At 42.5% G+C, this 14,423-nt stretch overlaps 1 protein-coding gene across 1 annotated transcript in view; it reads left to right on the top strand.

Moving 5' to 3' along the window:
* Window positions 1-14,423, top strand: part of Sppl3 (signal peptide peptidase like 3) — a 96,907-nt gene that overhangs the window by 17,048 nt on the left and 65,436 nt on the right. The gene's annotated exons all lie outside the window — the stretch shown is intronic.

Below are 14,423 nucleotides of genomic sequence, written 5' to 3'. Positions count from 1 at the left end.
TTAGGACATCATAATTGATTTCCTTAGTTTTCTATTTTGAGACAGGGTTTTCCTTTGTAGTTCAGGCTGATCTTGGATTGAATTTTTAGCAGTCTTTGTCAGCCTCCCCCATAACCTGAATACAATTTTATTCAAGATTTTAAATAATATTTTTTCATAAAACAAAAGTTTGTGTTCATTGAACTATTAGAAAGCAACAGTGTCACTATGTTAGCCATCCTGGTATTCAGTCTGTGGTTGTTTAATAGCCCTAGTCATCCCTGATTGTGAATTTATTAGCTACTAATCAGGAATCATTTTCTTGCACTTATTTGCACATGTAGTTGTCAGTAAAAATCATGGCATATGACCACAGTGAATCAGTGATGTGTTTAAGGAAGCTAAGAGTGGTTTGGACATACATCATCAGAGCACAGTATCAGCTGCCACACAGCCGCACAGCCACCAGCAGCTGTCAGTCTCCATTCTGCATTGCTATTAAAGGTTACCGTAGCCATAGTTTTCCTGTTTATTTTATTTTAGTTGAGAACAAATATCAGAGGTAGTTTATTGGCCATGTGGTGTGTTTTGTAAGGCTTAAGGAGACATTCCGCTGAGTGGTTTTCAATGCCTAATTAACAGCGTTTATCTTAGAGGACCGGTTTTATGAGTTGCACTACTGCTTCTTGTCTGTTAGAAATGCATATGCCCTAATCCTTTGATAAGTACCACTTTTTTGCATTATTAAAAATACAATCTTGGTCGGGCGGTGGTGGTGCACACCTTTAATCCCAGCACTCGGGAGGCAGAGGCAGGCGGATCTCTGTGAGTTCCAGGCCAGCCTGGTCTGCAAGAGCTAATTCCAGGACAGGAACCAAAAGCTACAGAGAAACCCTGTCTTGAAAATTCAAAAAAAAAAAATACAATCTTTAGCCAGATGTGGAGGTGCACACTTTTAATTCCAGCACTTGGGAGGTCAGAAGCGGGTGGATTTTTTGAGTTTGAGGCCAGCCTCATCTACATAGTGAACTCAGAGAAAGCCAGGGCTACATAGAGGGACTCCCATAAAAACAAGCAAAAATTTTTAAAATGTGTTGTCATTACTTACCCCCCCCCCTTTCCGTGGTGTTAAAACAATTTTTTTCTTACTCTTTGTCAAGTTACAGTACCAGGTAGAATTTTATTGTACTTATTGTTTATTGTCATACTCCTGAGAAAGGAACCAAAAATAAAAAAAAGAAGAAAAGACTAGAATTTTATTGCTGAACCATCAGTAAAAGTTAGTTAGCTTCCTGAATAAGCTGCTGCCTACAAAGAAGAGAGAAAGGTTAGAATTAAAAAATTCTTAAATTGTGACAGTGTCACCAGGTCCAAGTTGCCAGTGTTTACTGCAACAGTGCAGACATATTTGTGATCTGAGCTAAGATGGGAGTTCTGGATGCTGAGGAGGTTAAAGGTAGAAAAGTTGCCTTAAAGCCACTCCTTACCCCACTTGAGACAGGGTCTCCAATATCTCAGGCTGGCCTCAAACTCATTGCATATAACCTTGAACTTGTGGTTCTCCTGCCCCAGCTGGGAGTGCTGGGGGGTGCTCCTAGGAGGGTGCGCCACCATCGTTTGTTTACAAGGTGCTAGGTCTAACCCAGGACTCCATGCCTGCTAAGCAAGCACGCTACCTGTTAAGCCACATTCCCAGCCAAAAGACATTTTCTTACCATTGTAATCACCTTTATAGGTGTTCTTCAAGGCCAGGTGACATGAACAAATTTTATTATTTTTTTCTTCTGTGTAAACAGTATTCAGCTATCCTGAGTATATTTACGGTATACCCCAAATTTAAGGAAATGATGAAATTTTGACCCAGTACTCCATTCAACTCCACTAGTCACCCACACTTTAACTGTATGCCTTTTCCACTTACCAAGACTTCCAGATGACAAAGCAGCTTGCTACCAAAATTTAAATTTAAGGGAACAAGACATAAGTATTCTACTGTTACTATAAAAATGTTCGATGCTGGCTAAATTTTATCCTTAATTAGAATTTAAATACTCCCCCCCCCCCCAAACATCTCAATGGTGCTAACCCGCTGCCTCGTCCACAAGGTGACCAGTTGCAGGGATAATTCTTCACTCTTTCCAAAGGGCGCTGGGGCCCCTGTGTTGACTCCTGCAGTTGCTGTATAAGGAACAACCAACGATAATCTAGTAAGAGAAGGTGCCAGGAGTGATACAAAAATTGGCTACACTTAGTAATGCAGCCACAGATAGACACATGCACGCACGTACACAAGCAGACACATACACTGCTATGTTTGTACCATTTGAAAGCTCTCATCCTCTCATTCTCACTGGAATCTCCACTTCCATCCCCATGGCTTAGGCTACCAGCTTTTTATTTGTTTGTTTGTTTTCTCGAGACAGGGTTTTTCTGTGTAGCTGTGGCCGGTCTGGAACCCTCAGAGATCTGCCCGCATCTGCCTCCCAAGTGCTGGAATTAAAAGTGGGTTACTACCAGCTTTTTTTCACCCAGCCCCAGAAGTTGACGACTTGTCAGCTTTCTACATGTCACCGTTTACCAAGCCCCCAACCACCACCACTACCCACTTTCCCTAACCACTGACTCCACACTAGAAAGCTGGCAAGATCACATTGGGGCTAGACCTGAAACGCAGGCAGCTCTCCCAGGGACACAAAGCTGGTTGAAGGATTCCTTCTGAAGGAAGATGGATTCACTCACACCTTCCTGATCCTGGAAACCATTGCTAGGTGCTGCTTTCTCCACTGTAGATGGGAAATAAAACAACAAGAATTTATGGTCCCTATAGTCTGGTCTTCCCATGAGGTGTACAAAATTGACCTCTGGAAACTTCCAAGGGCCAGGAGCAACCCTGGCTGTCCCCCAAACCTGCCTAGCAGGGTCGCAGGGAAGGAGCTAAACACCTTGCACCTGGTCCTCACCTTCTTAATATGGGCTACGATGTCCATTTCTTTTATTTCTCTGCTTTATTTCTGCCTGAGTGGTACATCCTGTGAAGTCCTGTTTCATCTTTTCCGGCATCTGGATGTTTTTGATAGCTACCTTTCTGTAGCACATCATTCTCTGCGGTGGACTCTAAATCCCCAGCTCCTCTCCCAGGCAGCATAGAGGGGTCTGTCATTGTTGGGAGTAGATGGTAGAAGTCTTAGGAGGATGGGAACTGGCCAACTGCAGTCATCATCTGGGGAGGTGCCAGTACAGCTCATTGGGAAGTGGATGATGCTGCCTTCTGTTGTCCCGAACCTGCCCCTACCCTCGTACTGCTTGTCCCTATTCGCAGAACGTAACCCCCAGAATTCTCCCATTGGTCCGTGGATGGTGGTTGCTGACTGGATCTTTTCTGCTGCTTTGTGGTGAGGCACATCCTGTAGGTTTTCCCAGCTGTGCGGAAAGTCACGTCAAATCCCAAGTGGCTATCAGGTGTATTCAAGTATACTCTTCGAAGGAGGCCTCCGGAGGTGGGTGGCCTCTCCCTTCTTCCAAAGGTACCTGAAATAGGGCCGACTGGGAATAGCTACCGAGGTATGCTGCAGGCACATTGGCACAGGAAGAGTCCTTGAGGGCTTCTACTGTCTCATTCTTAATTTTTAGCAATGCTTACATTCTTTTGTTTGTTTGTTTGTTTTTATTCATTTTACATTCCAACTACAGTCTCTCTCCCACCCCCAATGCTTACATTCTTAGCAAGGGATAAGGGATCCCACTTATAACTGCTCCTACACTAAAGCAGCCCAGTGTGAGGGGACTGGGGATAAGAAGGGAAGGAGATTTGTTTTTAAAGTCAGGGATTATTATCCCCAAAGGGATCTCCACCAGGCAGTGCGGATTTAGTTTAAGAAGTTGGTGCTCTGGGTGGATTGGGGCTTATTGAGCTCCAAGGTGTGTAAAGGATGGCAGTGTTTGCCCCGGGGAAGGAAGTAGCTACTGTGTGAGAGAATCCCTTAATTTAGCATTATATTTGGGGGGAAATACCCCAGTGGACAAGAAGGTGTTCATCTGAGATATCTCCCCTAATTTAGGGAAACTGATGACTTAAGTGATTGCAGAGCAGTGAAAATTGAGGACGAGCCCAGGGACAGATTTGGGTGTAAACAGCACATCATACACTAGCTGCTTGCCGTTCAAGTCTGCTCAAGTGCGTAAACGAAAACGGGGAATCTAGTAATTGTCTCCCAAAGCCACAGCAGGCTTTGAACAGCTAACCTTAAATGCCTATATATGTAGTTTTGATACATAAATTGTATGTCAATAATGTGATTAGAAGTTTCCTGTTTACATTTTTACATTTTTGTCTACTTGGTTTGACTAACAGTTTGAACAGAGACACATAATATAAAAGTGAAAGATAGTAGTAACAATGAGTATTTCTCCCAGGAGCATTCTGTGTGTGTGTGTGTGTGTGTGTGTGTGTGTGTGTGTGTGTGTGTGTAAAGAGTTTCTTTTATCCTGCATTTTTCTAATACTGGGCTTAGGATTTTGAGGAGTTCATAGTTCTATAAGGTGTGTATCCTGAGGAAGAAGTGGCACCAGGTAAGGCCTAAGATTAAGCACTATGACACTAATGATGATACCAAAATCTGAACCTCTGATGCGCGCGAGCGCGCACACACACACACACACACACACACACACACACACAGCCTCTGACTAAAGGCTTGGCCAGCCTTGTTTCATTTATTTGAATTAAAAAGCAGTATTTCAGGAGACTGAGGGAAGGTCACTGAGTGGTTGTAACCATCAGATTCAGCACTGGCAGTCTCTCTGCAGTTGCTGAGAAGCAGCTCTTCCTGGGGTCACTTTCTCTTTTCCTTTTTGCAAAGCTGTCTTTTCATTTAGACTCCAGCTTAGGTGGTACCTCCACCCACTTTAGTTACTGCCACAATACTTCCATCGCCTCCCTTGCATTTAGCTCCTGACTGTTTGAGTCAGCATCCTTCATCAGCATTGGATTTAAAGCTACCAGGTCTTGTGTCCTTCAAATGCAGATTAGAAAGGTAATTTTCTAAGAACATATTTTTTCTCTATACTCCTTTATTTTATTATTTTTTCTTTTTTTCCATTTGCATTCTTGTGATAATACTCCTTTATTTTTTAAACAATCAAGGGCTTGCTTGTTTCTGTTGCTGGGGATCAAACTCAGGGCCTACTTCCTGATGGACAATCATCATTTTACCCACAAAGGTATTTCCTCTCCCTCCCCCCCACCCCCCAAGACAGAATTTCTCTGTGTAGCCCTGGCTGTCCTGGAACTCATTCTGTAGACCAGACTAGCCTCGAACTCACAGAGCTCCACCTGCCTCTGCCTCCCGAGTGCTGAGATTAAAGGTGTGCGCCCCCACTGCCTCTGCCCCTGAGGTTCTTTGATGTGGGAGTACTGTTCTAGATGTTGTCTTGGTTGCTGTTCAACTGCTGCAAAGGCTCTTTTGTGTGTTGTATGTGGGGGTTACTGTTCTAGATGTTGTCCTAGTCACTGTTCTCTTGCTGTGAAGAGACATTAATGAGGCAACTTGTAAAAGAAAACATTTAGTCTTGGTGATACTGGCACATGCCTTAAATCCCAGCATTCGGGAAGAGACAGAGTTGGAGGTCAGCCTATTCTACATAGTAAATTACTGGACAGCCAGGGCTAGCTACACAGAGATCCTGTCTCAAAAAACAAAAAAGAAAAAAGAAAACACTTAATTGTGGGCTTGCTTTCAGTTTCAGAGGACTCATGGCATCAAACACGGTACTGTAGGAGTAGCTGAGAGCAGAGCTCACATCTGACCAACAAGTTTTAGGTGGGGAGTAAGAAATTGAAAGTAGTGTGGGCTTTCGAAACCTCAAAGCCTGCCCCCATTGATACAGCTCTTCCAACAAGACCACACCTCCTAATGCTTCCTAAGTAGTCAGCATCTAGGAACCATGCATTCAAATATATGAGCCTGTGGGGACCATTTTCATTCAAACCACTACAGAATTCCAAAACCTTTTGACCATTTTTCATTCATTTTCTGCTCATTTTTACACTCTTGTCAACTCTCTGGTGATAATAGAACTTCCCCAGAAGCAACAAATATGCATCAAATTAAGAGTCCCCTTCTTCCTGCAGACTGCAAATGTCCCCATTAGCAGAAAAGTGCTGTGCTGTGCTGTGCAGTGCAGCTTGTAGAAGTTTGAAGTGTGTGTGAAGCCTGTTAGAATCCCACCCTCAAGGAGCTTCTGGATAATAATAAACTACCTCTGATTCGTTCTGAGAAGATAGCAAATGAGTGTGAGCTAAGTGGGAATAGTGGGAACTGGTAAGTAGAAATGCCCCTCTAAAGATACCAGGCTAATGTTGCCATCTAGAAGTGCTGCCCCACAGTACTTCTGATTTTTAAGAAAATTTCAGATATCTAGGTTATTTTTATGGGCATATCCTCATTTTGAAATGTATTGTAATGGAGGCCACTTGTTGGTTCATGTCCGCTCAGCCCCAAATAACTACACAGATACTGTATTAATTAAGTCACTGCCTGACCCATTAGCTCTAGCTTTTTATTTGCTAACTCTTACATCTTTTTTTTTTTTTTTGATTTTCGAGACAAGGTTTCTCCATAGCTTTTTGTTCCTGTCCTGGAAATAGCTCTTGTAGTCCAGGCTGGCCTTGAACTCACAGAGATCCGCCTGCCTCTGCCTCCCAAGTGCTGGGATTAAAGGCATGCGCCACCACCGCCTGGCTTAACTCTTACATCTTAATTTAACTCATCTTCATTAATCTGTGCATCTCCATGAAGTCTTGGCCTACCAGCAAAGTTTCAGCATGTCTGTCTCCGGTGGCTCCATGGCTTCTCTCTGCCTCTGCCTTCTTCCTCCCAGCATTCAGTTTAGTTTTCCCCACCTAGTTAAGTTCTGCCTGGCTGTAGGTCCAAAGCAGTTTCTTTATTAATCAGTGGTAATCACAGCATACAGAGGGAAATCCCACATCAGAAATGTAAATTTATTACTAACATAGTTTACAGTTTAAATATGTTCTGGGCCTCCTACCTGCAACTTCTTATTTATTTTGACCGCAAGTTCAGGCTTTGTCATAGCATCAGAGAGACTGGCTTATTCTTGGGTGCCAGGGTATTCTAGCTCTTCTAACCTAATTTAGCCTGTTTCTATTCATCTATGTTTTGCCTCAGGGCTTTTTACTTTTTTTTCATTCTGTATGGCCTACTTTTTTGCTTCCTCCATGTTTGTCTGGTGTCTCTTTTTATTTCTTTTCTTTTTTTTCTGGGGCTAAGTTCTTCCTCCAGTTTTCCCTGCCCGGAAGTCCTGCTTATACCTCCTCCCTTGCTGGTGGCCGTTTATCTTTTTATTAGACCAGTCAGCTGCCTTAGGCAGGCAAGCTAAAACAACAGCACATCTTAGTTAAACAAACGCAATACACTTTTACATAGTTAAACAAATATTACTCAACATAAACAAATGCAACACATCTTTGCATAGTTAAACAAATATTCTGTAAAAATCAGCCCTTGACCGAATTGATCTTCCTACTACAGAAATTTTTTTTTCTACTTTGGCCTTTAGACTTTCCAGGGCTTCTAGGAAACCCTTTATGGTTGTCATTCTCAAGCAGAGCCTGTAGTGCTTTCTGCCCACATTCTGACTAAAAAGAACAGTGGTCTGCCCTCCCCCACTGGACCAGGGTTTCCTTGAGCCCTGTATTGAGCCATGAGTTCTGTGGTCATACTAACTAGCAACTTCATTCTTCCCTGATCTGAAAAAAAAAAAGATTGAGGTGACCTTGTGATTCCAGGGTTTACTTAAGATTCAAGGCCCTAGCCAAAGAGGAGGTTGCAAGGTCTAGATCTTGAACCCCTATCTTCTACCTCATAGAGCTGGGGCTGGTAGGGGAGCTGAGCTTTGGAGCTAACGATGGTACTTCATTGTGGGCAAAGTGAAGCCAGATAGGGTGAGACAACTCAAGTCCCTGTGACCATAGCCAAGCATTGCCTGAGTAAATGACACCCTGCTGTGTTACATGCAGAGTGTCTAGTAGGCTTCTCAATCCTGGTCAGTGGGCTTAGCCGGCCAGAGCGGATGTAAACAGGTAGGTGGAGGTAGGAGGATCATGAAAACAGCCTTGGATACACATCCCAGCTCTGTCCCAACAAAGTTTAATTTGGCAAACTCATCTACCTCTTTGAGTTTGGTTTTCTCATACAAAGGGGACTGTGATTGTCCTTATTTCTTAGGGGCAATTTGGAGATAAAATGCTATATTCAGATTATGTAGTATGGTATTAGACACCTTACCAAAGATGCTAGCAGCCAATTAGCCTTACCCTAAAACCACTGTCTATGTTTGGACTAGGAAGTATTGTTGTTGTTGTTGTGAATTGTTCAGTGCCTCAAAAGATGCTGTCAAAGGATTTAAATGTGAAGATCTGCATTGGTGTTATTTGCCCTTCCACAGGCATGTGTACTTCATAGTGTCCCCATGTGCTAAGCAGAGGTCAGTTAGGCTGAAAGAGGCCAAAGTAGGTAAAAACACAGGAAAAAAAAAGAAAGCCAATATGGTCTTTTTTTTTAGAAGATGGTAGGGAACAGGGAGATAGAACAATAGGCTGGTTAAAGTGGATTATTTTTCTAAAGTTTGAAACATAGGGCCTTTGTTTTTATGCCCATTGAAACTGGCCTGTTTGGGAAACCTTCTAGGAGGGTCACATAATTCATTTTAGTTTGATAAGGTGGTTACTCCATCCTCACTTTTATCCTGGCCTTTTAGGGCCTATTGTAGGAACTTCAGAATAGGAACCTCCTACAGTTTTTTAAAATTAACAGTTTAATGGATATCTGACCACTACCCAGGAGATGTTGTCATACTGCACTTCCAGTGTTAAGAACCAAAAATGTATACAGATAATACCAGATGTCCTCTGAAGGGTAAAACTGCTTACCTCTGTTGAGTAACCACCCCACATAGTCTGTAATGAGCGCCTAACTCTCTTAGCATCACGTGAAGTCTACAGGGCATTCAGACCCACTTACAGATGAAAGGGTGGAAATAGCCTCAATTACAGATCACACTAGCTTAAGGGTAGAATATACCATAGGATTTGTAATCAGCTCTAGGAGCTAAGGAGCTGGATTTGACTCAGTGTCATGCTGTATGTATAGTGAGTTTCTTTTTGCAGTGTTAGTGGAACGAAAGCTCTGTGCAAGACAGGCAAGTACGCTAGCCCTGAACCTCAGCTGCCCATCGTTAGCAGCTTTGAACAAAGGATCAGGCAGTAGGACCAGGTTCTGGCATTACATTCTAATTCACTGACGGGGGAAAAATCCGACTGTCCAGAATTTAAGAGAGTTTGTTCAGACCTTCATTCAGTTCAGTTAAGATTTTTGAGGGGCTGGAGAAATGGCTCAGCAGTAAAGAGCGCTTGATGCTTTTATAGAAGACTCAGTTCCCAGTGCCCACATAGTGGCTTAAAATTGCCAGTAACTCCAGTTCTAGGGAATCTCATACATGCATGGTGTACAGACGTACATGTAGACAAAACACATTCATAAAATAAACCTTATGTTTGTGTATGTGTGAAAAGAATAGCTAAAGATTTTTGAGAGAGCACTTGTCACACTGTTCTAGGTGGTTTGGAAGCAAAGTGGACAGTCTAGAACTTCTGTTCAACAAGATAATAAATGAAAATAAATAACCTGGCCCTGGCAAGTACAGTAAATAAAAATAAGAGAATCCAAGTTGACAGACTCAAAGCTTTGCTGTACTAGAATCTCAAGAGGGCCTCTCTGAGAAATGCCCTTGAAGCCTGGACGTGATGACCTCGCTCCTAGGTCTACCTCTAGGACAGCCTAGGGAAGCCAGTGCACACAGGTCAGCTAGTGCTTGTTGTACTCTGGACTAGAGGTCATGCTGTCTTACATCAGAATAGTAGTGGCAGAGATGAGACAAGCGATGGCCAATTCCAACCGTAAGATAGAGCTGACAGTTTTACTAATAGATTGGATACAGAATAGGAGAGAAGGGTGGTCAAAGACTCCAGCTCTGTGACCTGAACAGTGACAAGAATAGATTGTGACACAAATGCTGGTGAAAAAAAAATTCTGTCTGCACTACGGTTTGGTTGAGGTCCCTTTAAGACATTCTCAGTGGAGGTGTTAAATACAGAGTTGTATATATAAGTTCTTCAAGTAAGTACAGGCTAGGGGTAGAATGCAGGAAGCCATAAGCTTATAGGTGACATTTAAAGTGATGGGACCTGATATGATGGTGACCAAGGGCAGGATACGTGTATGTGGAGGAGAGTGATGTTTATTCAGTTTGCATTTTCTTCTGTGTATTTACTGTGGATCAGGCTTTAAACAAGTACATAGTCCAGATACGCTTCCACTTGCCCAAGAGAAGTCCCATTATATATTCTGATGATTATCTTGGCAGTCAGCTAAGGTGGATTGAGAACCACCTAAGTAAGTAAAGCACACCTTTGGGTGTGTCTATGAGGCTTATCCAGAGACCGTGGGCTTTGACCTGATGGATGGGCTCCTCCTGGACAGCACTGAGAGATGATAACAGGTGATCACTCCAGATGTGTCCTACCCTTCCTGTATTCCTGTCTGCTCTGCTTCCTGTCCTTCATGAAGTGAACAGCTTGTCTCTGCCACAAATGCCATCCATCATGTAGTGCCCAAACACACAGAACCCACTAACTAGATGGAAGTTTCTGAAACTGAGCCAAAACAAATCTTTCTTCTCTGAGTTGCCTTTTTTCAGGTATTTGACTACATTTTTTGATTAACTACTTGGTACAAGGTGCTCATCTAGGCACTCAAGATATAAAGGAGCAAGTAGTCATAGCTTTTCATGGAGGAGTCATTTTGTGGTTGAGGAAGCAGCCATTGAACAAGGATACAAAACAGGATGTAATGAAGCCAGTGGGGTAGATAGCAGAGACCTTTGGACTCTCACATAGCCTCGTTACGGCATATAGATTTCATCCTGAGACATGGTGGCCCGGAAGGGTTATGTGGAGCTCATATGAGCAGATGGCCACTGAGTAGACTAGGTTTCAAAGGACACCAGAAAGTCAATGAAGACGGCTCTTAAGGCACCTGTCTCTACATTTCTCAATTTTAAACATGTTTTCAACCTGCCTGTGGTGGTAAAATAATAATAAACATTAAGATTAAAAATAAAACATTAAAATAATAAATAATAAGATTAGTGCAGCCAACTGGGTCTGTCCTCAGATTTGGCATTATCCATTGCACCTGGGAACTATTTGTGGGAGCATTAACAATTTTCTTTCCCGACGCACACTTTTCTTTAATTAGGGTCTCATTATAGGCCTGAAACTTGCTATGTATGTGAGGCTGGCTTGGAACTAAGGAGATCCACCTGCCTCTGCCTTTTGAGTCCTGAGATTAAAGGCATATGCTACCATCCTGGCAACAGTTATAAAAATAATAAATGTACATGGGAAATGATGTGGGAATAGGAGGTATGCATGATAAATGTTGAGTTCACAGAGGTGACTATTCCTGTGCCTTAGATAGATCTAATTACTTTCTGTGTGTATCCATAATCATGGTTTCTGTACCTTCATATTTTGTTTTTATTACTTTTAAACTTTCTGAAGTATCTGTATAATACTTTAATAGTTCATAACAGTTTTCCTCCCATTCATTTTTGAAATAATCCCTTGTGTTAGATATTTATATTATTTCCAGCTTTTCAGTATTATAAATATTGCACATGGGTATACAATATTCTCCAAGGATTAAGAGAACCCTTGTTTTAAGTTTCCAAATTTGCTAACTGAGGGAATTTAGAGCCTGAAGACAAAGTTCCTGGTAATCTTGCAACTCACAGATATCTGTTAAAATTATGTATAATTTTAGAAAGAGGAGGCCAGGCGGTGGTGGCACACGCCTTTAATCCTAGCACTCGGGAGTGGGAGGCAGAGGAGCTCTGTGAGTTCGAGGCCAGCCTGGTCAGGAGAGCTAGTTCCAGGACAGGCACAAAAAACTACAGAGAAACCCTGTCTCAAAAAAAAAAAAAAATTAGAAAGAGAAACTTTCTTGTGAGTTTACAAGTGGCCAGAGGTCTTTTTGATCTTATTTTTTGAGAGTCTCCCACTGAACCTGAAAACCCCTGATTGGCCAGGGTGACTGACCAGTGATTTCGTAGGGATGCGCCTGTTCCCACCACTCCCTTCACTGCACCTGACTTTGACATGGTTCTTATGCTCATGACCTGAACTCAGGCCCTTATGCTTGCATAATGTGCTTTAATGGACTGAACCATTTCTCAGTTTAAAAAATGGCTGATTCTAGATTTCTCTCTGTCGTCAATACGATAAATTATCTCATTCTTTTTTTGTTTTGTTTTGTTTTGAGACAGGGTTTCTCTGTAGCTTTAGAGCCTGTCCTGGAACTAGCTCTTGTAGACCAGGCTGGCCTCAAACTCAGAGATTCACTTGCCTCTGCCTCCTGAGTGCTGGGATTATAGGCGTGCACCACTACTGCCTGGATAAATTATTTCATTCTTTTAGTGAGTTTTTTAAAGTTCTCCCACCTTTACCTGCGCACCTGAATCTGTTTGCAGCTCCTGCCCCCTTCCAGTATGAATGGTCTGTATTCTGTCTAAGGCCATCATTCTGGTTCTGAGTCCACCTCTTCTCCTTTTCTTCCCCTGCTACATTGCCTCAATCAGCAGGGCTTTGGGATTGACCTGGCTGGGACAACAGGAAGACACAGAAAAACTGGAATCGGATGGACCATGTGCTCTGATGGAGATACATCAGCAGCAGCCCAGTTATTATATACATGCGTGTGTGTGTGTGTATGTGTGTGGGCGCACTCACTCGCGTGCACGCATATATGTTTGTATCTGGAGGAGGATACAGGTTAGCTAATCTCAGTGTTGTTTCTTTGTTGAGGAGCAGTCTCATCAGTCATATGGGAGGAGGAAGCTGTGCTTGGTGCTTTCTGCACCCAGGGAAAGGCCTTGATATTCCCACAGGTCTTTAGCTTTGGAGTCCTTAACATAATCATGCTTATGTTAAGAATTCTCATTCAAAAGGGGGCTTACTTGCTCCCCACACTCCATTACTCATAGCCCCTGAGTAGCAAATTATTTTCCTACAAAGATGCTATAAATACTCTTTATACCTTCTTTGCTCCCACACTGTCTCAGCTCTGCCAAAAGTTGCCTATACTCACTGTCTCCTTTCATTCTGTTTCACTGCACCAAAACAGCTTCTCAAAGTCACCAGTGACCACTGTGAAACTGACTGCAATTGATCAATTAATTCTCCATGTATTGACACACTTGTTCACAGTTAACTGACTTTCTTTAAAAAGCTTGTTGGGTTTCTGCTTGGCTTCCAGGATCCCACATTCTGTCTGTCATTTCTCCTGTGCCACTGACTGTGCCTTCTCCATTTACTACTTTGCCAACTCTTCCCTCCCAACCCACTGTCCGTCACCTCTCCTTAAATGTTTTCTCCCTGGTCTCCATTTTCATGTTCTTATTTACTGTCCCTGTGCCCACAGTTCTCACATTTGTCTACCCCAAACTTACTCCTAAATACTTAGCCCATATTTCCATCCTATGTGAAAGATTTCTGGATTAATGCCCATCTCAAACTTTATTTCTATCAGCCCTAGCACCAGGGAGGCAGAGGCAGGTGGATTTCTGATTGGAGGCTAGCCTGGTATACATATCAAGTTTCAGGCCAGCCACAGCTACATAGTAAGACCCTGTCTCACGTCAAAACGAAACACCTAATGCCCGACAGTTTTTATGAACCCTGAGCCTCTGCCACTGCTGCTGCCCACTGCTGTGAGGAGAAGTTACTGCTTTGTTCAGAGTCTTGGAAATAAATAACATTTTAAGAAAAAACTTCTGCCTCTTAATGTTTTTGGAGGCACAGTAAAATTTTCCTGTGGGGAGATTTTAAAGTTTTAACTATAAGAAAACTTAGAAGGTACTGCAAGTGAATGCTCAAATAACCTGGCTTTCCCTGCACTTGCGGTTTAGAAGATAAAGCTCTACCAAGTCTGCTCTCCTCTCCTGCACACTAGATGGTCACCATCAGGCAAGCCCTGTGTGCTGCCTCTTTCTCTCCTCGGTAAGCAGGCACATTGGAACACCTGGCATATTGTAATTAGTCTAATTCATTTCTTAATATCATTGCTATAAGAATGTTTTACTGTACTAGTTATCAATTGAGCTGGCTTCTGTTATGCCAAAAACAAAGTGACCTGTTTTGGAAACACAAATAGCTTTTAAGCTATTGTTTAAAAGAACTAACAAGAAGTTCAAATCTCCATTCTGTCATAGAATGAGTCCCAGACTTTGTGGCATCTAAATTTTAGGTGGATTCAATTAAAAGCCATTTTGAGTCTTAGAAATACTTGTAATGTTATTAAAACTTA

This window comes from Microtus pennsylvanicus, chromosome 1, assembly GCF_037038515.1.
Source record: "Microtus pennsylvanicus isolate mMicPen1 chromosome 1, mMicPen1.hap1, whole genome shotgun sequence".
NCBI classification, from domain to species: Eukaryota; Metazoa; Chordata; class Mammalia; order Rodentia; family Cricetidae; genus Microtus; species Microtus pennsylvanicus.
Note: the sequence above shows the minus strand (reverse complement) of the source record. Positions and strands in the feature narration are given on the sequence as shown.